General features: G+C 46.5%; 1 protein-coding gene across 8 annotated transcripts in view; it reads right to left on the bottom strand.

Moving 5' to 3' along the window:
• Positions 1-27,234, bottom strand: part of CALN1 (calneuron 1) — a 649,447-nt gene that overhangs the window by 549,239 nt on the left and 72,974 nt on the right. The window contains exon 1 of one of the 8 annotated variants that reach the window (XM_035279431.3): positions 9,729-9,848. The exons of 4 other annotated variants lie outside the window; for them this stretch is intronic. The gene's annotated coding sequence lies outside the window, so the exon portion shown is untranslated. Of the gene's footprint in view, positions 1-7,823; positions 7,975-8,244; positions 8,571-8,997; positions 9,143-9,728; positions 9,849-27,234 lie in introns of those variants that run through there. 3 more of the 8 variants (XM_078354154.1, XM_035279423.3, XM_035279435.3) reach the window with 3 other exon arrangements.

Raw genomic sequence — 27,234 nt, 5'->3', positions numbered from 1 at the left:
GCGCAGTGGCTCAAGCCTGTAATCCCAGCACTTTGGGAGGCCGAGGTGGGTGGATCACGAGGTCAAGAGATCGAGACCATCCTGGTCAACATGGTGAAACCCCGTCTCTACTAAAAATACAAAAAATTAGCTGGGCGTGGTGGCGTGTGTCTGTAATCCCAGCTACTCAGGAGGCTGGGGCAGGAGAATTGCCTGAACCCAGGAGGCGGAGGTTGTGGTGAGCCGAGATCGCGCCATTGCTCTCCAGCCTGGGTAACAAGAGCGAAACTCTGTCTCAAAAAAAAAAAAAAAAAAAAAAAAATCTCAAGCATAAAACAGAGCCACTCATTGGGCACCTGGTCAAAATAAGTGATACGGTTTGGCTGTGTCCCCACCCAAATATCATCTTGAATTACAATAATTCCCAAGTGCCAAGGGCGGGGCCAGATAGAGATAACGGAATCATGGAGCGGCTTCCCCCATACTGCTCTCGTGGTGGTGAATAAGCCTCATGAGCTCTCACGGTTTTATAAAGGCGCGTTCCCTGCACAAGCTCTCTCTCCCCTTGCTCTTCCTTCATCTTCCACCATGATTGTGAGACTCCCCAGCCATGTGGTACTGTGAGTCCATCAAACCTGTTTCCTGTACAAATTACCCAGTCTCAGGTATGTCTTTATTAGCAGCGTGAGAACAGACTAACACAGTGAGCACCCTCTTCTGTCCCAACCAGGACCGTGGGTTTTTTAGATTAAAATTTCCAAAATAGGATGGCAGGAGGAAAGTGTTTAATAGATATAGTCTCCTGACACTCTATTCAAGACACTGGTGATCATCGGTGTCTACATTTTATTTATTTATTTTTTTTTTTTTGAGACACAGTCTCGCTCTGTCGCCCAGGCTGGAGTGCAGTGTCATAGTCTCGGTTCGCTGAAACCTACGCCTCCCGGATTCAAGTGATTCTCCTGCCTCAGCCACCCAGGGAGCTGGGATTACAGGCGCCCACCACCACGACTGGCTAATTTTTTGTATTTTTAGTAGAGACGGGCTTTCACCATGTTGGCCAGGCTGGTCTTGATCTCCTGACCTCGTGATCCACCCATCTCAGCCTCCCAAAGTGCTGGGGTTACAAACTTGAGCCACAGTGCCTGCCCCGGTGTCTACATTTTAAAACAAATCTTTTTCCCGACTATGAAAGAAATGTGTGCTCATTTGCAAAACCATAAACTCCTCATAATGCCCACACCTTTGGACAAGCACAGGTAACAGTATAAATGGACCAACATTTTTGGTCCATTTATTCCCATTTTTCTTCCGTACCACGTGTTGAAACAAAACTGCAATCATACTATGAGTGCAGTTTTGTTTATATCCTCAATTAATCACCAAATGAAGGCCACCAAAGCACTTTCTCTCCATCTGCTACTCTTAAACACTACATTTTATTTCACACTGATGGATACTCACTTTTTTGTGCCGAGGTAGTGCAGGCAGAATGGACAGCCGGATGTAGGATGATCTTTGGGAAATACAGACTAAGTCACATCACCGACCTGTTTAAAACCCTTCAGCCGCTGCCACTGCACTCGGTATCAACCCAAACTCCACAGGGTGGCCCGTATGAGCTAGCGCCCCACTCTCCAAACTCCTCTCCTGCCACACCAGCCTCCTTCCTTCTCCTGTAACGAGCTCAGCTCCTTCCCGCTTCGAAGCTTTTGCACAGGCTGTCCCACGCCCTGGAAGTCCTTCTGCAGTTATCTCCCCCCCTTATCCCTTCGTGTCGTTCTGGTGTCAGCCTAATTACAGCTCATCAGTGAGACCTTTCTTGGTTGGGCACAGTGGCTCACGCCTGTAATCCCAACAGTTTGGGAGGCCAAGGCAGGTGGATCGCTTGAGGTCAGGAGTTCAAGACCAGCCTGGTCAACATGGAGAAACCCCGTCTCTATTAAAAATACAAAAATGAGGCCAGGCTGGGTGGCCCACGCCTGTAATCCCAGCACTGCAGGAGGCCAAGGTGGGAGGATCACCTGAGGTCAGGAGTTCAAGATCAGCCTGGTCAACCTGATGAAACCTCATCTCTACAAAAATGCAAAAATCAGCTGGGTGTGGTGGCAGGTGCCTGTAATCCCAGCTACTCGGGAGGTTAAGGCAGGAGACTCGCTTCAACCTGGGAGGTGGAAGTTGCAGTGAGCCAAGATCGTGCCACTGCACTCCAGCCTGGATGACAAAGCAAGGCTGTGTCTCAAAAAAAAAGAAAAAAATACAAAAATTAGCTGGGCATGGTTGTGCATGCCTGTAATCCCAGCTACCCAGGAGGCTGAGGCAGGAGAATCACTTGAACCCAGGAGGCAGAGGTTGCACCACTGCACTCCAGCCTGGCAGCCCGGGCAACAGAGCAAGACTGTCTCAAAAAACAAAACAAACCAATGAAACCTTTCTTGCCGTCCAATCTGAAGTAGCCATTGCATCCGTCTCAATTACATCCTACAATTTTATTTTTATATTTTTTTATTGTGTCTTCCACCACGAGACAAAAAGGGCACCATCTCTGTCTGACGAATTCATCATTTTCCCAGTACCTGAACCAAAGATGCTCAATACATACTGGTTGGATGCATGGAAGCATCTTCAAAGAATCCAGATTTGTGGTGCATGAGACAAAGTAACCTGCTTACATAGGTCTTATTTACAGCAGCACAGTCATTTGACGAGACTTTTTAAAACAGACTGTCACCCTCTCCGATAGCCTGGTCATGGAGAGCTGCCCACGGCCCTGCCATGGCAGCTTGGTCATGTTTAGACTTCAGTTTTGCTGCTCCGCCCTGTTACCCAAACCAGAAACCCACTCCCACACCAATGAATAAGTCCCACCAATTCTGTCTTCTATGGACGACAAGCCCAACATGGCTGTCACTGTCTTTTAGCAGAATCATTCCAGTTTCCTTTCAGAAAACAATCTCTCCCCATCCCGGTGACTTTTCAGAAAACTACCCCTAGATATAAGGACCCAAAACTATGCCACAGTTGGCTATGGCCTCTGAGCATCCTGAATGCAGCAGAATAATACAATAATAATGATGGAGGGCAGGTGAGCCCCACAACTGGGGCTTAACCTGGGAGGGTTCTTGGCTTTGTCCAGGAAAGAATTCAAGGGCCAGCGAGGGGTGTGAGACAGCAACTTTGTTTTTTAATAGTCACAGAATATCTACTTACTTATTTACTAATTCACTGTATTGTTTCTTCCAACTTTTATCTTAAGTTCGGGGTTACATGTGCAGGATGTGCAGGTCTGTTTTGTTACAGAGGTAAATGTGTGCCATGGCGGTTTTCTGCACACATCGTCCCATCACCCAGGTATTAAGCCCAGCATCCACTGGCTATGCTTCCTGATGCTCTTCCTCCTATCAACCTCCACCATCCAATAGGCCCTGGTGTGTGTGTGTGTGTGTGTGTGTGTGCGTGTGCGTGTGCATGTGTGTGTGCATCCATGTGTCCCTATCTTCTCATCACTTAGCTCCCACTTATAAGTGAGAACATGCAGTACTTGGTTTTCAGTTCCTGTGTTTGCTAAGGAGAATGGCCTCCAGCTCCATCCATGTCCCTGCAAACGACATGATTACATTCCCTTTTATGGCTGCATAGTATTCCATGGTGTACAGGTGCCACATTTTCTTTATCCAGTCTACCATTGCTGGGCATTTAGGATGACTCCATGTCTATGCCACTGTGAATGGCAGACAGCAACTTTCACGGAAGCAGCAGCGTACAGCAGCAGAGATGCTCCTTCTTGTGGAGCAGGGTCACTCCCTAAGGAGTGCGTCCAGGGCAGCAGCCCAAAAGCTGCGCTGTAGGCATATTTATGCCCACTTTTAGTTACATACAAATTAAGGACAGTTTATGCAGAAATTTGTAGAAATAGGGTGGTAACTTCCAGGTGGTTGGGTCATTGCCTTGGAAAGGGGCCATAAGTTCCAGTTGTTGCCATGGTAACGGTAAACTGACATGGTGCACTGTGGGTGTGTCATGGAAAGCTGCTTCTGCCCCAGCCCTGTTTTAGCTGGTCCTCAATTTGGTCCAGTGCCTGAGTCCCACCTCCAGCGTGGAGTCCCACCTCCTACTTCAATAATAATAGAAAAGGTTGGATGTCATTTATTCCCATAGCATCCCCTGGGAGGGACCATAAGTCAATTCCTGCCACTGAGATCCCCTGGACTGCCTAGTTCCTGTCTGTTCCCTGCCTGGTTCTTCAGGGATGCTCTTAATTCTGTGAGTTTCCATCAGTTATTTCTCTGTCAACATTATTACCAGACTTAAGTTTCTGTTGCTTGCAACCCAAGGATCCTAACTGACAACTCACCTGTTGGCCAAATTCATCCCACGTTCTCCACCCTCCCCGCCATGGCCTCATCAGCATGGCCTGGCCTTCAGAGCCAGCTTCCTCCCTGGTATTCATGTTTCTGGTCTTCCCAGTGCCAAATCCCCTCACCACGAAGTCTCCAGCCAAACCAGACCGTGCCACCCTAACGGGGAAATGCTGAGCCCCTGGTCCTGACCAAAGGCCCCATCTGTCATACTTGTCTCTTCTTTGTACCTCCCTGTATCAACCTTTAAGCCCCAAGAACTCCAAATTACCAGCTGCTTCCTCATATTCTCCATGTGTGTGCTAAGCTTTCCCACCCTTTCCTCTGCACTGGCATAGCCATTAAAAGCTAACCATGTCCTAACCATTCTTTAAACTCAGCCCAGACATCAGCTCCACCCTTGCATAGCTACCATCCATCTCTGCTCACAGACGTGCAGCCCGATCATACAGCCTGCCCTCCCCACTAATCTGTGAATTGTTTGATGACAGGCACTGTGTCATCTCCATCTCTCCGTCCGTACTGCAGAGCAGGCACTGAATCAATGTTAGCTGAACGTTAAACGCTTAAAAACATAATTCCCATTGAAAAACCACAGGTTGGATGCAACAGTGGAGCTTCCCTTCTCCTCCTTTTGAAGCACATTTGGAATTACCCTCAGATCGAGTGTTCTGAGGAATCTGCCAACGCTCTGCTAATCCTGAAGGATGGTTTCATAGCTTAAGAGTCAGAACTCGCACTGTTTTCACAAGCATCAGAGGCTGATGCTGGTCGCACTGCTTAACGGTTCTCAACCATGAAAGGGCATGTCAGACACTCTGACTACACCAATGGAAGCCCCAAGTGAGGGGCTAAGGTGCCACCCATCCTACATCAACATGGGTACAGAAAGGGCATATGCAAAAAAGAAAAAAGAAAAAAAAATAGCTTATCATCAAACTTCAAACCAGCGTGCGCTCAGACGGGTACAGGCACACTCGAGAAGCAAGCAGCTTTGGTGTAGGGTTCTCCTCCCCCCAGACCCAGCGCGCAAGACACAGCCCATGTTGTGCCTCCGGCTCCTCACCAGGAATGAGGAATGAGATGCTGACCTAGATTCACGGACAGGGCACCCACTCTGAGCAAGTCACTGCAGGTCCAACGTTCCCAAAACGCTCCTCCTGTCCTAAGGAAGCAGTGTGGAAAGTGTGCGCACCAAGGACGGAAACGCGGCCCGTTAGCATCGAACCGTGGCATCCAACTGGCCCTGCTTCTGTCCTGCAAGCCACGCAGCCCCAGGAAAAGTTACTTCACTTCCCTTCGCGTCCAATTCCAAACAGGAGAGACGAGGAATACCCATTTTTACACCCATGACATGAGCTCAAAGGCGTGAAAGGCTCTGGCGCACAAGCAAGATCTCAGACATCTGAATAAGGAGGCTCTTCGAAGGCTTTCAACGTCCAAAGTTCTATCGATCAGAATCTTTCTCGTAATGAGAACTAGTGCCCCCTTCTGACAGCCGGCGAGCACTGCATGGGTTGTCAGTCCCGGCATGTGGTGAGACACCCCTGCAGCCGCCGCAACAGGAGGAAGGGCCAGCCACAGATCCCCTCCCCTGCTGGTGACCCTCCCGAGGCCACTGGCTATGAAAAAGATATTTCCAAAAGGGACCCCAGCCCTGCCCAATATTTAAGGAGGAATCAGAAGCCACCCACTGGGGAGAGAAATGTGAAACTCAACCAAGAACAGCTGTCATCCACCCCCTCCCCTTACAGAGGAAAGGGCGTCCTGTGTGTCCGTCAAGTCTTGTCCCTTTCTCAATAGAACCAGCTGAATTAAATTATTTTCTTTCTCAAAAGCCCTTATCCTGCACCCTAGCTGAAGGCCTGCTTACTGGCAATACTTGCTTTCAGAGTTCAGGGAAAGGTGACATCTTGGTGAACGATTATAAGAGGATTTAGCTCTCCGCCAAAAAAATATCGTGAGGATTGGATTTCCAAAGAGTTTTGTTTTCATTACTCCAGTTAGATACACCCAGTAACCAACTTCACTGTCGTAGAACAGCTTCTCAGTAAACAGCTCCACGCAGCTGCTGCCATGAAAAACCCACACGTCTGCAGTGAACTCAAAAAGCAGAGCCCCTCCGCGGGGCTTCCACCAGGGCAGGCCGCTGGGGAAACACAGCTCAGGGCATGCTTGGGGCTTTCGTCGGGGACCCCACGGATTGCCTGAGGAACTAGCAAAGTTATGCAGTTCCTGGAGCCCAGGAATGAATCCTAAACTGGGCGTGGTGTCAGAACTGCAAGGCTGAGAGGTCTGAGGGGACACCTGGGCATCAGTACACACAGGTAGCAGATAAAAATCAAGACTCCACATTCTTCTTCCAACACCTCCTCCCACCCCACAAAAATGAAACAAAGCCACCAACAAGCCAAGGAGGAGAGCTGGAATCAGGCGCCTATGAAAAACACGTCCTGTTCCAGCCTCAAGACAATTTCACACCAAATGGCTTTAAATTCCCTTCCAAAAGCTCTGATGCCTGAATTGAAAAATAATTTCCCTTTTTGAGCAAAAGTCAGCAGTTAAAGAAGCAGAACCTGAAAATCCTAGGAGCTCATGAGTTCTCAAATGTGCACACATGTTGCGTTTGTCTGCACACCAGCAGCGCGGAAATCTACCCATTCTTTTTGAGAAGGTCATCTCAACTCTGTCACAGAGGTTACTGTGGGTCACTCTAGAATGTAGTTATTATCAACACTAAACAGACTTCCCAGCCACATGCAGCCGGCGCTAAGCTGCTATTCCCTGAGCCCAAGAAAGTCTTTTTTTTTTTTTTTTTGCAGAAAGCCGGCTCAGGGCCTGGGGATGGCTGGCGCCCCAGTCTTGGCACCTAGGGAACTGCAGGCACCGCTTCACCCAGGAGCTAAGGGCTTCGACCCAAATGGAAGAAAGGCGCCTTCCTTACACAAGCCTCGTCCAAGAAAAAAAGAGCAGTGGGAAACCACGGTGGGGTGGCGGCCAGGGCGCACGTGCCCCGAGGCTAGGACGAAGCCGATCCCCTCCGCGCCCCTAGCCTGTCCGAACGCTGCGTCCCCCGTTCGCCCTCGCCCTGAGGTCGGCCCAGAACTACCTGCTGCTGCCTGGGCGTCCTCGGACCAAGTCTCGGGAAGTTCACTTCACATTGAGCTAGTCCGGGGAGACCCGGCACCCGCGTAAACCCAGACTGCCCGGGGAAGCCCGAGCCCACCCCTGCCCAGGCGCCAGGCCCGTCCAGCCGCTGGGAGCTCAGGGACTGAGTCCCAGCTGGACTGCAGAGGCCTCTCCGGTTACCCCTTGCACCCCGGCGCCCCCGGACCCGGGCAGGTGACAGTCAGGAGCGTGCGCCCAGAAAGGCGAGCAGTCGGCGCCGGGGCTAGAGAGGGAGCGAACCCTGCCTCCCGCCTCCCCCGATCGCCATGACTCCCTCCGGCTTCCCGAAGAGACCTGGCTGCCGCCGGGCGCTCCCACCTAGGCTGCGGTGAGGCTCTGGGTCCCCATTCCTCTTTCCCCACCGCCCGGGCGCCTGCGGCCGGGGGTGCGCAGCCTGGTGGCCACCGGCGCCGGTGGGTAGAGGAACGGCTGGCAGCCTCCGGCGCGCACGGTGCCGGGACACCCGAGTGAGCCGCGGCCCTTCCCCACCCCACACCCCCAGGCCCGCGGCCAGGAGACAGCTCCACCGAGGGCAGGGGGTCCGGGCCGCCGCAGCCCGCCGGGAGGGAACGGTGCCGGAGCCAACAGGTCCGGGAGGCGCCTTCCGCGGATCGCCCGCCCACTCCGAGCACGGGGCCCCGCGACCGCCCGGGGGTTTGGGCGCGCCGGAGAGGGGCGAGGACCCCGAAAGAGGGAGGAGAGGTCGCGCGCGGGGCGGGGAGCTGGCGGCCGCACTCACCTCACGCTGGGCCGGGGCCCCGCAGCCGGGCAGCCGACGCGCCTCCGCACCGCACGGGGGGCTTCCTCCGAGGCCGGCAGGGAGGGGGCGGCGCGGAATGGAGGCGCCGCGCCGGCAGCGCTCAGCGTCTCGCTCACACCCCCCGCCGGCAGCCTCGTCCTCGCGCCGGCATCTTCGCTGCCACCGCCGGCTCCCTCGGCGCCCCCGGGCCGCTCCCCACGCGCGCGCCGGCACCGGCACGAGCCCCCTCGCCGACTCGGAGCGCGATCTGGGCGCGAGCCTCCCTGTCTGCGTCCTCCGCTCCCGCCTGGGGACGCGTGCCCCGCACCCCGCACCCCGCCCCGCGCGCTCCTCTACCCCTCCCGCTGCCGCCGGCCGCGCGGGCTCAGCCCATGTGCGCGGCTGCAGCGCTGCGCCCCGGAGCGCAGTGGCCGAGGCCCCGCCGGAGTTGCGCGCCCCAGAAACTCCATGCAGCTCCGGCCTCCTCCCGGCTCCTCCTCCCCGGAGGCTCAGTCCTCCTCCGCCCGCGCCCTCACTCCGGAGCCGGGTTCTAGGCTCGCCTCGGCCGCCTGCGCCCTGGCTCCTCCGAGGGTCGGGGAGCCCCCACCCCCACCCTCCGCCTCTCCAATGGCTCCCTCGGTTTCCAGGCAGCGCAACCTGAGGAACGCCTCGGCGCGCGCGCACTCACACTCGCGCGCACACACACACGCACACACTCGCGCGCACATGCACGGCACACACAGGCAGACTCACGGGGGGCGGGCGGGCGCTGGGCAGACGGCGCTCCTTCCTTCCCTTCCCGAAGACGCTGCCCACGTTAACTCCGGCAAACTGCTGTTCGTCGGCACAAGGCAGCTCGCCCCGCGCCCGCTGCCTTCACTACTTCATCGCGGTGCCCACGACCCAGGGCCACGGTCACACCTGAGCCCAGGGGAAGGCGGGGCGCCAGGGCGGAGGGGCCGATGGCCCGAACTGCGGGGTGGGGGGATACCGCGTGACCGCCCCTGGCAACGTCCAGGGAGGCACCGCTGCCGCGGGGCATCGCCCACCCACCACGGATTCCCCCCTCCAGGGCCTCAGAACACGTGGCGGGGCTCCCATTTCTCCCAAGGTCACAGGATGGATCCGATGGGAGGGAGAGGGCGCTTGGGCACAGGTGTGAGCTACCGATTCGCAGACTGTCCGCAACTTGCCCGTGCGCTGACCTCTGCTGGGTCTCCGCCCAGACAGCCCCTTCTCTCCCCGGCCCCGGGTCTCAAGGGCAATGCATTTGCTTGGAGTCAGCAGTCACCTTTCCCAGTCCCCACCTGTCTGCCTCCCAGGAGCTGACGGAATACACGGCGCAACCAAGGTTTGTCTTGGCGAGAAAAAGAAAGAATCAAAGCAGCGAGGTGGGTCTCAGACTGTCCCGTAGACAGATTAGACGCTTGCCAGTCCCTTTCTGCTGTCCCCAAGGGTGTGCCAATAAAGAAGGAACAACAAACCTGGCTGAAGCAGGCTAGTCCTTCCTCACAGCACCCTCCTGTCCCGGGTCCCCAGTTTCTTGTCCCCTCTTGGAGGCAGAAAGACTGCTCACCAGCTCAGATGCCTCTGAGTCCAGAACCAGAGAAAAGATACATGTGAAAATGCTCACACCAATCAGGAACAAAAGCAGCCAATGCTGCTCTAAGCGGCTCATCCAAACAGCTCAGCAATCACCTCTCCACTGTTTGGTTCAACTGCCAGGAAAGTTTGGGCATTTTTTTTCTGCCAGCCAGCAGCACAATCAGGGTCGTGTGTGTGTGTGTGTGTGTGTGTGTGTGTGTGTACCTTCTGGCTTGTCGCCTGGGCGTGGTTTCAGAGTCCCTGAAGCCCTGGTGGGTGCCACGCCTTTGGCACTTAGCATTTGCTAACCTGTATTATTACTAACTTGTATGGACCCTACATCTCTAGTAATCTTTTTTTATTTTTTATTTTTTGTCATCCTTGTAGGTACATGGTAGGTGTACATACTTGTGCAGTACATGAGATGTTTTGATACAGGCATGCAATGTGAAATAGGCGCATCATGGAGAACAGGGTATTCATCACCTCAAGCATTTACCCTTTGAGTTTAATTTATCCAATTACACTCTTTACGTTATTGTGAAACACATGCGTTATTATTGACTAGAATCACCCCGTTGTGCTACCAAATAGATCTTATTCATTCTGACTTGTTCTTCACCAATTAGCCATCCCTACCTACCCATTCCCCTCACCCTTTCCCGCCGTAGGCTCTCTATGTCCACGAGTCCACGAGTTCAATTGTTCGATTTTTTTTTTTTGAGACAATCTCACTCTATTGCCCCAGCTGGAGTGCATTGGTGCAATTTAGCTCACTGCAACCTCCATCTCCCAGGTTCAAGTGATTCACCTCCTGAGTAGCTAGTATTACAGGCACGCACCGCCACACCCGACTAATTCTTTGCATTTTTAGTAGAGATGGGGTTTCACCATGTTAGCCAGGCTGGTCTCGAACTCCTGACCTCAAGATCCATCCACCTCAACCTCCCAAAGTGCTGGGATTACAAAATTGTTTTGATTTTTGGATCCCATAAATAAGGGAAAACGTGCTATTTGTCCTTCTGCGCCTGCCTTATTTTACATAATGATCTCCACTTCCATCCGTGTAATTACAAATGACTGGATCTCACTCTTTTTTATGGCTGAATAGTGCTCCGTTGTGGACACGTACACATTTTCTTTATCCATTCATCTGCTGTTGATGGACAACCAGGTTGCTTCCAAATCTGAACTCCTGTAAAGAGCGCTGCAGCACACGTCCGAGTGCAGACACCTATTCAAGATACTACTTTTCTCTGGGGTATATACTCAGCAATGGCACTGCTGGATCATATGTTCCCTGGCAATCTTGTAACTGAGATGTAACAGGCACCACCACTCTTAGGGACTGGCAGAGTACCTCTCCCCAGCCCCAGCATGAAAACACAGAAAAATCTTGAGTTCCTTCAAAGAAATTCCAGACACCTAGCTAGCCTCATGAAGTAAACCAGCAACTTGATAAGCAAGAAGGTAACTGTAGCTTAAAACAACAGCCAAGAAAGTTAGAATCAGGAAAGTTTTTGTTTCCTGTATCAGTCTGTTCTCATGCTGCTAATAAAGACATCCCAAGCACTGGGTAATTTACAAAAGAAAGAGGTTTAATGGACTCAGTTCCACATGGCTAGGGAGGCCTCACAATCATGGCAGAAGGTAAAGGAGAAGCAAAGGCACATCTTATGTGGTGGCAGGCAAGAGAGCGTGCGCAGGGAACTCCCATGGATAAAACCAGCAGATTTGTGAGACTTATTCACTACCACGAGAATAGTATGGGGGCAACCTGCACCTGCGATTCAATTACCTCTCATGACTTAGGGACTTGTGGGGTACCCCTCCCCTAGCCCAAAGTAGGAATCATGGGAGCTACAAGTCAAGATGAGATGTGAGTGGGGACACAGTCAAACCATATTATTCCCTATAGAATCTAAACAAAACATCTTAGTGTACGTCCTTGAGATGTTTTCCAGAAACCTGGACCCCATTAAACTGAACAATTAGCACACAGACCTCAGATAAGGGGGAACTGAGAACTCAACTCTGTGGTTCTTGTTCTGCATTTCTTCCTGAGGGGTCTGGAGGAAGCCACACCTACAGGCCAGAGTGAACATTCTTTTCTGCAGACCCCGTATTTTTAGACAAAGCTTCACCTCCTTAACCAATCACAGATCAGAAAATCTTTGAACTCACCTATAACATTTGTAGAGATGTGATCTCCCTATGTTGTCCAGGCTGGTCTCAAACTCCTGGCCTCAATTAATCCTCCCACCCCCACCTTCCTAAGTATTGGGATTACTAGTCCCAATGTGAGCCTATGGGGGCCTCTGCTTCCAGATGTCTAGTTTTTTAAATCAAACTAAATGCAGAGCCTTCCTGTATTGAATTGTGGCTTTGCCTATAGCCTCTGCCTCCCAACTTTAAAAATCCTTCCCTGTAAGCCAGCTGGGTGGTTGGGACTTAAGCATGAGCTGCCCAATTCTCCCTGCTTGCTGCCCTGCAAATAAATGCCTTCCTTTCTTCTGCTGCAAACCTTGATGTGGATAGCTGGTCTTACCGCACTGGGTGAGCAGCCCCAGTTCCATTCAATAACATGACATGCTCGAGCCACTGGTTAAGCTTTATGTACCTAGTTCTGAGATGTGCATAGAAGGTGAGATGGTTTGGTCCTGTGTCCTCTCCCAAATCACATCTTGAATTGTACTCCCATAATTCCCACATGTTGTGGGAGGGGCCTGGTGGGAGATAATTGAATCATGGGGGTGGTTTCTCCCATATGGTTTTCGTGGTAGTGAATAACTCTCTCCAAAGCTGATGGTTTTATAAGGGGAAACCCCTTTCAGTTGGCTCTCTCACTCTGTCTCCTGTCTGCCGCCATGTAAGATGTGCCTTTTGCCTTCCGCCATGATTGTGAGGCCTCCCCAGCCATGTGGAACTGTGAGTCCATTAAATCTCTTTCTTCTACAAATTGCCTAGTCTCAGGTATATCTTTACCAGCAATGTGAAAATGGATTAATACAGAAAGTAGGCCGGGCGCAGTAGCTCAAGCCTGTAATCCCAGCACTTTGGGAGGCCGAGGCGGGTGGATCACGAGGTCAAGAGATCAAGACCATCCTGGTCAACAAGGTGAAACCCCGTCTCTACTAAAAATACAAAAATTAGCTGGGCATGGTGGCACTTGCCTGTAGTCCCAGCTACTCAGGAGGCTGAGGTAGGAGAATTGCTTGAACCCAGGAGGCAGAGGTTGCGGTGAGCCAAGATCGCGCCATTGCACTCCACCCTGGGTAACAAGAGCGAAACTCCATCTCAAAAAAAAAATACAGAAAGTATTGTATTTACAGGGGTTTCCACAATGGGTCGCAGGCAGATGAATAGAGTTGACCGGGTCTCCATAAGATCTTTCCCTCTGACCCCTTAATTGGGATGAATGCTGCATTGTCTAACAATCTGTTGCCTCTGTAAGCAATTATTTTGTCACTTTCTAGATGACAACCAGGTCACCAAAATGCCTTGGTAGGGCCAGGCATGGTGGCTGAAGACTGTAATCTGAGCACTTTGGGAGTCCAAGGCAGGTGGATCACTCGAGGTCAGGAGTTTGAGACCAGCCTGGCCAACATGGTGAAACCCTGTCTCCACTAAAAATAAAAAAAATAGCTGGGCATGATGGCAGGTGCCTGTGATTCTCCTGCCTCAGCCCCAGCTACCCTGGAGGCTGAGGCAGGAGAATTGCTTGAACCTGGGAGAAAGAAGTTGCAGTGAGCCGAGATCGCGCCCCTGCACTCCAGTCTGGGCAACAGAGCAAGACTCAGTCACAAACAAACAAATGCCCTGGTAAGTGTGGACACACACACAGAGTTCCTGGTAAAATGTAGAGGCCTCCCACATAACCAGAGTGGGAAACATCTGCCCAAAGGTTTCATTCTTCCCCCGCTTCCTGCCTGCATGAATTTGGGCAAGTTGTTTGTTCTGTCTAACTGCTCTCATCTGTAAAATGGGGATAATTAGAGTATTCCATAAGGTTGTTGAGAAAATTTAATGAGATCATGTGAAACAGCAGTGCACTCAGTTAACTTGTCTCCAGGTGAAAAGTGAGCTTTCAATACATGCTGGCTGATGTTACAAGTGAATAGTTAACACACACCAAAGACCTTAGCTTGGGAGGAAAAGAAAAAAAAATTAAGAATCTTTTGCCTTAGGATACTAAGCTCAGCGAGACTCCGAGCTAGAGAAGGCTAGGCAGTGGCTCCCACTTGTAATCCCAACACTTTGGAAGTTCCAGGTGGGAGGATCACGTGAGGTCAGGAGTTTGAGACCCGCCTGGGCAACATAGGGAGACCCCATATTTACAAAAAATGATTTGCAAAATGAGTCAGGTGGGGTGGCATGTGCCTGTACTCCTAGCTACTCAGGGGGCTAAGGCAGAGCATCTTTTGAGCCCAGGAGTTCGAGATTACAGTGAGCTGTGGTCACACCACTGCACTGCAGCTCGGGTGAAAGAGCCAAACCCTGTCTCCAAACACACAAACAAACCAAGAACTGGAGAAGCTGGATGGCAGATTTCGGCAGTTTCTTGGTCCTCACTGGCTATGAGCCTTTGGAGACTTCCATGTTAAGTGAGTTGCATGTTTACAGGCCCTGGCACTTTTGCTTCAACTTTTATTCAATATATGTAGCAAAAATGTGTCAGCTCCTTCCTGTGTAACACCGAAGAAAATCGTTTACCAATTACGGAACGGAGGCTGAAATCAACACGGAACGAAATGAACAGGAGGGGCTCCCCTTAGCATACATTTGTAGCTGGACTTCCCTTACATTCTCCTTCTAACCTAGAATAGTGAAGCCCTCCAGGAAACAGCGAGGAGTCAGTTTCAGCTTCCTTCTGCCACCTGCCTCTAGCTTTGGGATTCCGAGTTACACACATCAGACACCGAGACAAGTGCTACCTCGTGACTATGCGCCGGTAAATATCCCCTTCCTGTATCTTCTTTTGCCATCAGGAAATACATCTACTTCAAGTGCCCAAGACACCCAATGGCAGAGGATGATGAAAAGATTCACTGCCCTCTAAAAAGAAATAGGTAAAGGTAGGGGAAAAAAAAAATCATTTGGGTAAATATATGTTGGAGGGTAAAATGTTGCATGTATTCCATCAAAGTATGGAGTCCAGGACGCACTCAATTCTTTACAACACGTGCTCTCTCCTGTGTGGGTGGGGGATCTGCAGTAACTGATAACCAGAACAAAATTTGGCGTCTGGAAGGAGACTGCTACTGTGACAAAAACTTAAAATGCTGGATTTGGGATTCAGCGATGAGAAAAAGCTACACCTGCCTCCAGACTCTGAATGGAGGTTGCAAGGACCTTTGGGAGAGTCTTGGAGGAAACATGAAGGGCACAGAGAGTGCTTATTGGAAGCTGGAGGAAAGAATGCCTGAGTGAGGTCCCAGCAGAACAGTTAGCAAAACTGCTGCCTGTAACTGTATGACCAGTGGTCTCCTGGGCGAGGTGGCTCACGCCTGTAATCCCAGAATTTTGGGAGGCCAACGCGGGTGGATCACTTGAGGTCAGGGATTTGAGACCAGCCTGGGTAACATGGAAAAATCTTGTCTCTACTAAAAATACAAAAAATTAACCAGGCAGGGTGGTGCATGCCTGTAATCCCAGCTACTTGGGAGGCTGAAGCAGGAGAATTTCCAGAACCCAAGAGGCGGAAGTTGCAGTGAGCCGAGAGCGCGCCATTGCACTCCAGCCTGGGACACAGAGTGAGACCCCATCTAAAACCAACAACAGCAAATCAATGGCAAGGATACCTGATGACCTCATGCATCCGACTAGGCTGATTTCCAAGTGGAAAAACAGAAGATGCCAGCTGGATTTTTCCAGATGCAGGTGAGAAAAGATGAGCAGGGAGTGATTAATTAAAGAAGCTATTCGGGTGTTTTAGTAGAATTGAGATGGAACAGCAAGGAACCAGGCTTTGCTGAGTGAGAAAGGACAACTATTTCTCATTGCAGTGTCTTCAGGCAAAATCTTTCAAACTTAGGGCAGTAAAGTCTGGTCTCTGGGAAAGATGAACTCAGGATGGGGCTGTACGATCCTTTCTTAAGGCCTCAGACATTTTTAACCGCGTGCCCAGGAGACCTTCTACCCATCTTAAAGACACTGCGCCTCATTCAGCAGCTTCGCAGGAGCCTAAAGGTACAGAAAGGTGGATTGTCTTTTCATTTATTTATTGATTCATTTATTTTGAGACAGAGTCGCACTCTCTTGTCCAGGCTGGAGTGCAGTCGTGTGATTTCGGAGGGGAAAAGAGAGGCCCAGTGCTTTATGTTAAGTGACTCTGGAGAACCAGGATTGAGGGGATAAATACATATATATATAATGTACATATTTTATTTATGTATATAAATGTTTATACATTTTCATTTATATATGTTTATTAAATAGCTTTTTATAAGTGAAATATAAATGGCTTTTTACTTTTTAAAAAAAATTTCAAAAAGTATATTACCCAGCCAAAAAATGGAATCAAAGTTAAATATTTATATATAAAAATATAAATATATAATATTTAAGTATATAATAAATTTTTACATATTTATAATGCATTATGTAATATTACATATATATTATATGATAGATTATATAATACATATATTATATATTACATAATATATATTATATAACACATGTATAATTATATAATTATATAATAGGATGTATGATATATAATTATTATGCATGAATATGATAATAGTACATATAATATATAATAATGTGCCATTTTATTAATATATATTACATAATTTGTTTATATATTTATTTTTATATAAATAAGATATTAATACAGGTAATTTATGTATGAATATAGAACTATATATTTATATATAAATTTATACATTACATAAATATGTGGCATTTCTATAAATAAGAGAACTATGATAATTATGTATTATGTTTATATGTAATTATAAACTATACTATATAAACATAGAATCTGAATGTTCTATCAAGCATTTTTAATATCAGCTTCTTTTTAATGACAAAAAAGTTTTGCATTAACTTTGTTTCAAAGCGATAAATATGTGATAAAGGCCCACAGAAAGAATCACAGTCGCTGCCTTAAGAAAATGGCTAAGGTCCATTCCGTACAGGATTATTAATGAAAGAAGATTATATTCACACACATGCTGATAATCTCTTAAATTTCTACAATTCAGACCAGACAAAACCCAACGTATTCACAAAGGGAAAAAAAAGTCAAGGTTGGCTTCCGAGGTGAGAAAACACTAGATCACAGAAGGAACGAGACTCTTAGAGGGTGAGATGGTCTCATCCAGCTCATGTATTCAGTTAGGATATTCTGTGTGAAAGTAAGAGAAAGCCATTTTCCTAATTAAATAGGTCAGAATGTAAGTATCTGTTTGGTTTGTCTGAAAAAAAAAAAACCTCAGAAACATGTGTTAGCCAAAAAACTGGAATGGAAGTGATGACTTCAAGAATAGGGTCAGAAAACCAGGGGAAGGGAAAGGCATTTGTGTGAATGACCCTGGCATTCTCGGAGGGCTTTCCTTTTCAATGTTAGCTCATCTCCAAGTAGCACGGAACCACAATGCCTAAAGAAAGCAACACCTTAGAGGCCTTCAAAGTATCACAGGCACTGAAACAGAAGGAAACCTTGGGAAGGCGGAGGCACCATTCTTCTCCATTGCCCCTTAAAGGCATTCATTCACCTGTCTGGAAACTGCATGGGGTGAAGGGTTAAAGGGAGAGAGAGAGAGAAGGGAAGAAGAAAGAGGAAGGAAGGAGGGAAAGAAAGAAAAGGAAAAGAAAGGAAAGGAAGGAGGAAGGGAGGGAAAAGAGAAAGAAGAAAGGAAGGAAGGAAAAGAAAAAGGAAGGAAGGAGGGAGGGAAGGAAGGAGGGAGGGAAGAAAGGAGGGAGGAAAGGAGGGAGGGAGTGAAGGAAGGGGGAAGGAAGGAGAGGGAGGGAGGGAAGGAGGGAAGGAGAGAGTGAGGGAAGGAGGGAGGAAGGGAAGGAGGGAAGGAGAGAGTGAGGGAAGGAGGGAGGGAGGGAGGGAGTGAAGGAAGGGGGAAGGAAGGAGAGGGAGGGAAGGAAGAAGGGAAGGAGAGAGGGAGGGAAGGAGGGGAGGAAGAAGGGAAGGAGGGAAGGAAGGAGATGGAAGGAAGGAGGAGGGAGGGAATAAAGGAAAGGCTAGAAAGAAAAGATAGGAAGGAATCAAGCAGCAAGCAAGAGGCAAAGAAATGAAGGAGAATTCCTGGAAATTGGAGTCTGTAACCTCCCTAGGAGGAGAGGCACTGACAAACACCCCAGGGTTTCAGTGGGAGCTCTTGAAATCCTACATGCATTAAGATTAAGGGCAAACCAAAAGCCTTTGGAGAATCAAGTTCAGCCTTAAATTATCTCAATAACTGATTAGCCAAAAATGATCTTTACGTGCCCTAAATGCCTCCTGAGTGAAAAGGTAAATCTGAGGAGAGAGAACAAATGCATAGTCACTATAATTTTTAAAATATATGTGGCATTTAATCAAAAATCAGCAGACATATCTGGAAAAAGAACCAAATGAAGAAAAAATAAAGAGAAACAACAGACAATAAAACGTAGGAACTCCAGATATTGGAGTTATATTAAACAGACGTTAAAACAATTGTGGGCTGGGCCAAGATGGCCAAATTAAAAACAGCTCGGGAGCACAGTTCCCAGCGAGACTGACACAAAACAGAGGTACCAGGTTCATTTCAATGGGACTGGTCGGACAGTAGGTGTAGCCCAAGGAGGGTAAACTGAGGCAGGGCGGGGCACTGCCTCACCTGGGAAGTGCAACTGGCTGGAGAATCGGTGGCTTTTCCCCTCCGGTACTCCATTCAGATACTGCACTTCTCCCCTGGCCTTTGAAACCACAGACCAGGAGATCCCCACCAGGCTGAAAAGGGCCACAAGTTACCAGCACAGATCTGAGCAGCAGCTCCAGCCAGCACTGTGGGTTGTCAGCACAGATCTGGGTGGACGTTTTGAATAGACTGGCCAAATGGAAAAAAGTCAAGACCTATTGGTGTGCTGTGTTCAGGAGACCCATCTCATGTGCAGACACACATAGACTCAAAATAAAGGGATGGAAGATTTGCCAAGCAAACAGAGAGAAAAAAAAAAAAAAAGCAGGGGTCGCAATCCTAGTCTCTGATAAAATGGACTTTAAACCAACAAAGAGCAAAAGAGACAAAGAAGGACATTACATAATGGTAAAGGAATGAATGCAACAGGAAGAGCTAACAATCATGAATATATACGCACCCAATAGAGAGCACCCAGACACATTAAGAAAGTTCTTAATGACTTACAAAGAGACTTAGACTCCCACACAATAATAGTGAGAGACTTTAACACCCCATTGTCAATATTAGACAGATCAAGGAGATAGAAAATTAACAGGATTTCCAGGACTTGAATGCAGATCTGGAGCAAGCAAACCTGATAGACATTTACAGAACTCTCCACCCCAAATCCACAGAATAGACATTCCTCTCAGCACCACATCACACCTACTCTAAAACTGATCACATAATTGGAGGTAAATCACTCCTCAGCAAATGCAAAAGAACGGAAATCATAACAAACAGTCTCTCAGACCACCGTGCAATCAAGTTAGAACTCAGAATTCAGAAACTAACTCAGATCTGCACAGGTTCATGGAAACTGAATGACTGGCTCTTGAATGATGACTGGATAAACAATGAAATGAAGGCAGAAATAAAGACGTTCTTCAAAACCAATGAGAACGAAGACACAACGTACCAGAATCTCTGGGACACATTTAAAGGGAAATTTATAGCAATAAATGCCCACATGAGAAGTAAGGAAAGATCTAAAATCGATACCCTATCATCAAAATTGAAAGAGCTAGAGGAGCAAGATCAAAAAAATTCAAAAGCTAGCAGAAGACAAGAAATAACTAAGATCAGAGCAGAACTAAGATAGTGACACCAAAAAAATCCTTCAAAAAATCAATAAATGCAGGAGCTAGTTTTTTGAAAAGATCAACAAAATAGACAGAATGCTAGCCAGACTAATAAAAAAGAGAGAAGAATCAAATAGATGCAATAAAAAATGATAAATAGGATATCACCACCAATTCAACAGAAATACAAACTACCATTAGAGATTACTACAAACAACTCTATGCACATAAACCAGTAAATCTGGAAGAAATAGAAAAATTCCTGGACACTTACACCCTCCTAACACTAAACCAGGAAGAAGCTGAATCCCTGATTAGACCAATAACAAGGTCTGAGGTTGAGGCAGTAATTAAGAGCCTACCACACACAAAAAAGCCCAGGTCCAGAAGGGTTCACAGCCGAATTCTACCAGACACACAAAGAGGAGCTGATACCATTCCTTCTGAAACTATTCCAAATACAAAAAGAGGGAATCCCTCCCAAATCATTTTATGAGACCAATATTATCCTGATACCAAAACCTGGCAGAGACACAATCAAAAAAGAAAACTTCAGGCCAATATCCATGATAAATATTGATGCAAAAATCTTCAGTAAAATACTGGCAAACTGAATGTAAAAGCACATCAAAAAGCTTATCCATCACAATCAAGTAGGCTTCATCCCAGGAATGCAAGGTTGGTTCAACATACACAAGTCTATAAATGTAATTCACCACATAAACAGAACCAAAGACAAAAACCACACGATTATCTCAATAGATGCAGAGAAGGCCTCCAACAAAATTCAACAGTCCTTTATGCTAAAAAATCTCAGTAAACTAGGTATTGATGGAATGTACCTCAAAATAATAAAAGCTATTTATGATAAACCAACAGCCAATATGATACTGAATGGGCAAAAACTGGAAGCATTCCCTTTGAAATCCGGCACTAGACCAGGATGCCCTCTCTCACCACTCCTATTCAATATAGTATTGGAAGTTCTAACCAGAACAATCAGGCAAGAGAAATAAATAAAGGGTATTCAGTTAGGAAAGGAGGAAGTCAAATTGTCTCTATTTGCAAACAACATGACTGTATATCTAGAAGACCCCATCATCTCAGCCCAAAATCTCCTTAAGCTGATAAGCAACTTCAGCAAAGTCTCAGGATACAAAATCAATGTGCAAAAATCACAAGCATTCCTATATACCAATAACAGACTTAAAGAAAGCCAAATCAAGAATGAACTGCCATTCACAATTGCTACAAAGAGAATAAAATACCTAGGAATACAACTAACAAGGAATGTAAGGGACCTCTTCAAGGAGAACTACAAACCACTGCTCAAGGAAATAATAAGAGATGACACAATCAAATGGAAAATCATTCCATGCTCATGGTTAGGAATAATCAATATTGTGAAAATGGCCATACTGCCCAAAGTAATTTATAGATTCAATGCTATCCCCATCAAGCTACCATTGACCTTCTTCACAGAACTGGAAAAAAAACACTTTAAACTTCATATGGAACCAAAAGAGAGCCTGCATAGGCAAGAAAATCCTAAGCAGAAAGAACAAAGCTGGAGGCATCATGCTACCTGACTTCAAACTATACTACAAGTCTACAGTAATCAAAACAGCATGGTACTGGTACCAAAACAGAGATATAGACCAATGGAACAGAACTGAAACCTCAGAAGTAATGCCACACATCTGCAACCATCTGATCTTTGACAAGCCTGACAAAAACAAGCAATGGGGAAAAGATTCCCTGTTTAATAAATGGTGTTGGGAAAACTGGCTAGCCACGTGCAGAAAGCAGAAACTGGACCCCTTCCTGACACCTTACACTAAAATTAACTCCGGATGGATTAAAGATTTAAACATAAGACCAAATATCATAAAAACCCTAGAAGCAAACCTAGGTAAAACCATTCAGGACATAGGCGAAGGCAAGGACTTCATGACCAAAACACCAAAAGCATTGAAAACAAACGCCAAAATAGACAAATGAGACCTAATTAAACTTAAGAGTTTCTGAACAGTAAAAGAAACAATCGTCAGAGTAAACCGGCAACCAACAGAATGGGAAAAAATTTTTGCAAACTACCCATCTGACAAAGGGCTAATACCCAGAATCTATAAAGAACTAAAGGAGATTTACAGGAAAACAAGCCCATTGAAAAGTGGGCAAAGGATATGAACAGATACTTTACAAAAGAAGACATATATGAGACCAACAAACATGAAAAAATGCTCAGCATCACTGGTCATCAAAGAAATGGAAATCACAACTACATCGAGATACCATCTCACGCCAGTTAGAATGGCGATCATTAAAAAATCTGGAGACAACAGATGCTGGAGAGGATGTGGAGAAATAGGTACACTTTTACACTGCTGGTGGGAGTGTAAATTAGTTCAACCATTGTGGAAGACAGTGTGGCGATTCCTCAAGGACCTAGAAATAGAAATTCCATTTGACCTAGCAATCCCATTACTGGGTATATACCCAAAGGATTATAAATCTTTCTATCATAAAGACACATGCACACGAATGTTCATTGCAGCACTGTTCACAATAGCAAAGACCTGGAACCAACCCAAATGCCCATCAATGATAGACTAGACAGGGAAAATGTGGCACATATACACCATGGAATACTATGCAGCCATCAAAAATGATGAGTTCGTGTCCTTTGTAGGGACATGGATGAACCTGGAGACCATCATTCTCAGCAAACTGACACAAGAACAGAAAATCAAACACCACATGTTCTTACTCATAGGTGGGTGTTGAACAATGAGAACACATGGACACAGGGAGGGGAGCATCACACACTGGGGTCTGTTGGGGTGTGGGGGGCTAGGTAGGGATAGCAGGGGGTGGGGAGTTTGGGGAGGGATAACACTGGGAGAAATGCCTGATGTAGGTGACGGGGGGGATGGAGGCAGCAAACCACCATGGCATGTGTGTACCTGTGCAACAATCCCACAAGATCTGCACGTGTACCCAGAACGTAAAGTACAGCTAAAAGCAATTGTGATCGATATTTAACAAAATGAATGACAAGATAAGGAAATTCACCAGTGAATAACTGAAGTCTATTTATGTCTTCTTAATTCCTTTCTTCTTTTGTTTTTTATCAAAGTGATTCATAATTGTTAAAGGTCAAACGGCAATTTGCTACACAGAAGGGGGATTAAAAAATAAACATCAAACGGTTCTAAAAGGTCAGCTGTGCAAAACAGAGTTCTCTCTTTCCTCCTCCATCCTTTTTCCCAAAGATAACTTACGCTTTCAACTAGTTAGTTACCGCTTTGGATATTTATGTCCATATTTCTAAATAAGTGATTTTTTTTTTAATATTGATTTTCTTTTCCGATTAAAACACCCAACTGAAGGATGAAGATGTAATCCTCTTACTAGTTTCTCCCATCCACACACATACATTCTCTCCTAATTCTCCCATATATAATTTTTAGTTTGATCTCTATTCAGTTAAAATTTGTGTACTTATTTTTTTATTTATTTATGTATTTATTTTATTTTATTTTTTGAGACAAAGTCTCACTTTGTCACCCAGGCTGGAGTGTAGTGGTGCCATCTCGGCTCATCGCAACCTCCGCCTCCTGAGTTCAAGTGATTCTCCTGCCTCAGCCTCCCGAGTAGCTGGGATTACAGGGGCCCACCACCACGCCCAGCAAACTTTTTGTATTTTTAGTAGAGACGGGGTTTCACCATGTTGGCCAGGCTGGTCTCGAACCCCTGACCTCATGTAATCCACCCACCTTGGCCTCCCAAAATGTGTGATTACAGATGTGAGCCACAACGCCCGGCCAAAATTTGTTTATTGTTAACAGAATAAAATCGTGATTCTGAAACCAACCAAAAAATAAATAAATAAAATGCACCCTACAGATGTGCTTAAAGCAAAGTGGACACAGCAGAAGAGATTAATGAACCTTAAATAGGTCAGTAAAAAATCTCCTGCTAATGTGTGAGGAGAAGAAAAGGTGGGAATAGAGAGTAAGAGAGAATTAGAGCACGGTGAAGAGTCAAACATGTAACTGAAGTCCACGGAGAAAACGGGAGAGAGAGTGGGGTGGATGCACTGTCGGCTGATAATTTTCCAAAAGCAATAAAGACATAAAGCCGCAGATTCAGGAAGTCCTATAAACTCCAGGCAGGATATGTGCAGCGAAATCCACGTGAAAGCAGTGATTACATTTTTGTTTTTGAGACGAATCTCCCTCTATTGCCAGGCTGGAGTGCAATAACGCGATCTCGGCTCACCAGAATCTCCGCCTCCCAGGTTCACGCAATTCCCCTGCCTCAGCCTCCCAGGTTAGCTGGACCTATAGGCATGCCACAAGCAGGCCCGGCTAATTTTTTGTTTGTTTGTTTTTTAGTAGAGACGAGATTGCACCACGTTGGCCAGGATGGTCTCGATCTCCCGACCTTGTGAGCCGCCCGCCTCGGCCTCCCAAAGTGCTGGGATTACAGGCATGTGTCACCAGCCCCGGCCTCATCATTACATTTCTAAAACCCAAAGACAAAATATTAAAAGCACCCAGGCCCCCTCTCCTTCACACACACAAACACCTTTCAAATTCACCCGACAGACGAAAATAATAAAAGCTAGTACAACTTAACAATCATTGGTATCGTCTTTGGTGCACTAAGAGAAAATAGCTATCCACTAAATTCTGAATGCAGTGAACGTGCCCACTGAAAAGAAAACAGCAATTTTTGCTTCTATGCTACTAGGTTGTTGCAAAATTAATTTTGCCATGGAAAGTAAGGGCCGTAGGGCAAGGTGGCTCACAGCTGTAATCCCAGCACTTTGCCAGGCTGAGGCGATGGATCACTCGAGAGGCCAGGAGGCGGAGGTTGCAGTGAGCCCACCGAGATCACGCCATTGCACTCCAGCCTGGGCGACAAAGCGAGACTCTGTCTCACGTAAATAAATAAATAATAAATTTAAAAAACAAAGGTGATATAATCCCAGCACTTTGGGAGGCCGAGGTGGGTGGATCACGAGGTCAAGAGATCGAGACCATCCTGGTCAACATGGTGAAACCCCGTCTCTACTAAAGATACAAAAAATTAGCTGGGCATGGTGGTGCGCGCCTGTAATCCCAGCTACTCGGGAGGTTGAGGCAGGAGAATTGCCTGAACCCAGGAGGCAGAGGTTGCGGTGAGCCGAGATTGCGCCATTGCATTCCAGCCTGGGCAACAAGAGTGAAACTCCGTCTCAAAATAAAAAACAAAGGTGAAATAAAGAGTTTTGCAGAAAAAGAAACAGTAAAAGAATGTATAGGCCAGACACAGTGGTTCATGCCTGTAATCCAAGCCCTTTGGGAGGCCAAGGCAGGAGGATCGCTTGAGCCCAGGAGTTCAAGACCAGCCTTGGCAACCTAGGAAGTCTCTCTCTCAAGAATTTATACCATCAAGGTGAAGTAAATGACAACAGAAACTTACGAATGATAAGGCCTGGGAATTGCAAATATGTGAATAAAAATGAAAGGTTTTGACATTATTTTTAACTTTCTTTAAAAGGTAGTTTACTGTTTAAGGCAAAAATATGACCCAATGCATTTAGGAGATTCCTAAGACGTGTATAGGTAAAACATCTATGACAGCTACCACACAGAGGGGGGAAGGAAACGGGAATACACTCTAGAAGGTAGTCACTTTATCCATGAAGTAGGTAGGATAATACCATTTGCTATCAGATTGTTACATTTGAAGGTGCACATTGTAAACCCCAGGGCACAAAGAGAAACAGCAAATCAGCCAATAGAGAAGTAAATGCAATATTTAAAAAATAATACCAAAAAAGTCACGAAAAAGGAAAAATGAACAAAGAACAGATGAAACAAGAAAGAAATCAGCTACTCCAGACGCTGAGGCAGGAGAGTCGCTTGAACCGGGAGGCAGAGGTTGCGGTGAGCTGAGATCGCACCACTGCGCTCCAGCCTGGTCAACAAGAGCAAAACTCCATCTCAAAAAAAAAAAAAAGCAAGATGGTAGATTTAAACCTAAATGTCTTGTGAATCGCGTTTGATTTAAAGAGTGTGAACCATTACCAAGTTTGACCATATTAAATTTATAGAGCATTATATTAACACAGTCTTTTCAAGTGCAGGTGAAATGTTCACAAAAGATAGACTGTATCTTGTGCCACAAAATAATTCCCAATACTTTGGTATTCTAGGCCAGGCATAGTGGCTCACTCCTGTAATCCCAGTACTTTGAGCTGAGTTGGGTAGATCACTTGAGGTCAGGAGTTCAAGACCAGCCTGGCCATCATGGAGAAACCCCATCGCTGGTAAATATACAAAAAATTAGCCAGGCATGGTGGCACATGCCTGTAGTCCCAGCTGCTTGGGAGGCTGAGGCAGGAGAATGGCTTGAACCCAGGAGGCAGAGGCTGCATGAGCTGAGACTGTGCCACTGCACTCCAGCCTGGGCGACAGGGCAAGACTCCATCTCAAAATACCAAAAAAACACTTTGAGATTTTAAAGCTATCAGAATCATATAGAAACCATTTTATGACCAGAACAGAATTAAATTAGAAATCAATAATAAGAAGGTACCTTAACAATTCCCCAAGATTTTACAAGGAAAAAACAGTCCTGCATAGTTCATATATCACAGGAAGTTCAAAAATATTTTGAACTAAATGAAATGAAAGCACAATGTATGGAAATTTGTGAGATCAGCTAAAACAGTGCTTATCAGGAAGATTATAGCTTAAAATATTTACTTTACAAAAAGATGAAAGGCTTAAAACCAATGTTTTAAAATTCTAACTTAAAAAGCCAAAAAGAGAGGAGCAGAAAATGGAAGGAAAAAGAGAAACCGAATTTTAAAATGGACAGAGAAAAATGGATTAAGAATATCATAAAATTAATAAATCTGTAGCTTACTTGATTGGAAAATATGGCAAAAATGAAAATTACCAAGATCGGGCCTCACTATAGATCTTAATGATATAAAAAGAATAACAAGGGAATATTATAAAACAATACTATGACAAAAAATTGACAATTTAAACAAAAGAGAAAAAAATCTTAACACAAATTACTAAAATTGCTCCAAGGAGATATAAAAATTCTAAATATTCCTATATCTTTTAAAGAAACTGAATTCGTAATTAACCTCCTATGCCCTCAAAACATAAACAAATTCCTCTGTGCCCAGGTGGCTTCTCTGATGAATTCTAACATTTAATGAAGAACTAATACCAGTCCCCTAAAACTCTTCGTCAAATAGAGAGTGGGAACACAGCTCAACTCATTTCATGAGGCTACTGTCTCTCTGTTATCAAAATCAAATACAGACAATACCAAAACAGAAAATGAAAATAAATGCGGCCGGGTGCGGTGGCTCACGGCTGTAATCCCAGCACTTTGGGAGGCTGAGGCGGGTGGATCACGAGGTC

This window comes from Callithrix jacchus, chromosome 2, assembly GCF_049354715.1.
Source record: "Callithrix jacchus isolate 240 chromosome 2, calJac240_pri, whole genome shotgun sequence".
Classification (NCBI taxonomy): domain Eukaryota; kingdom Metazoa; phylum Chordata; class Mammalia; order Primates; family Cebidae; genus Callithrix; species Callithrix jacchus.
This window is presented reverse-complemented; position numbering and strand designations above follow the sequence as displayed.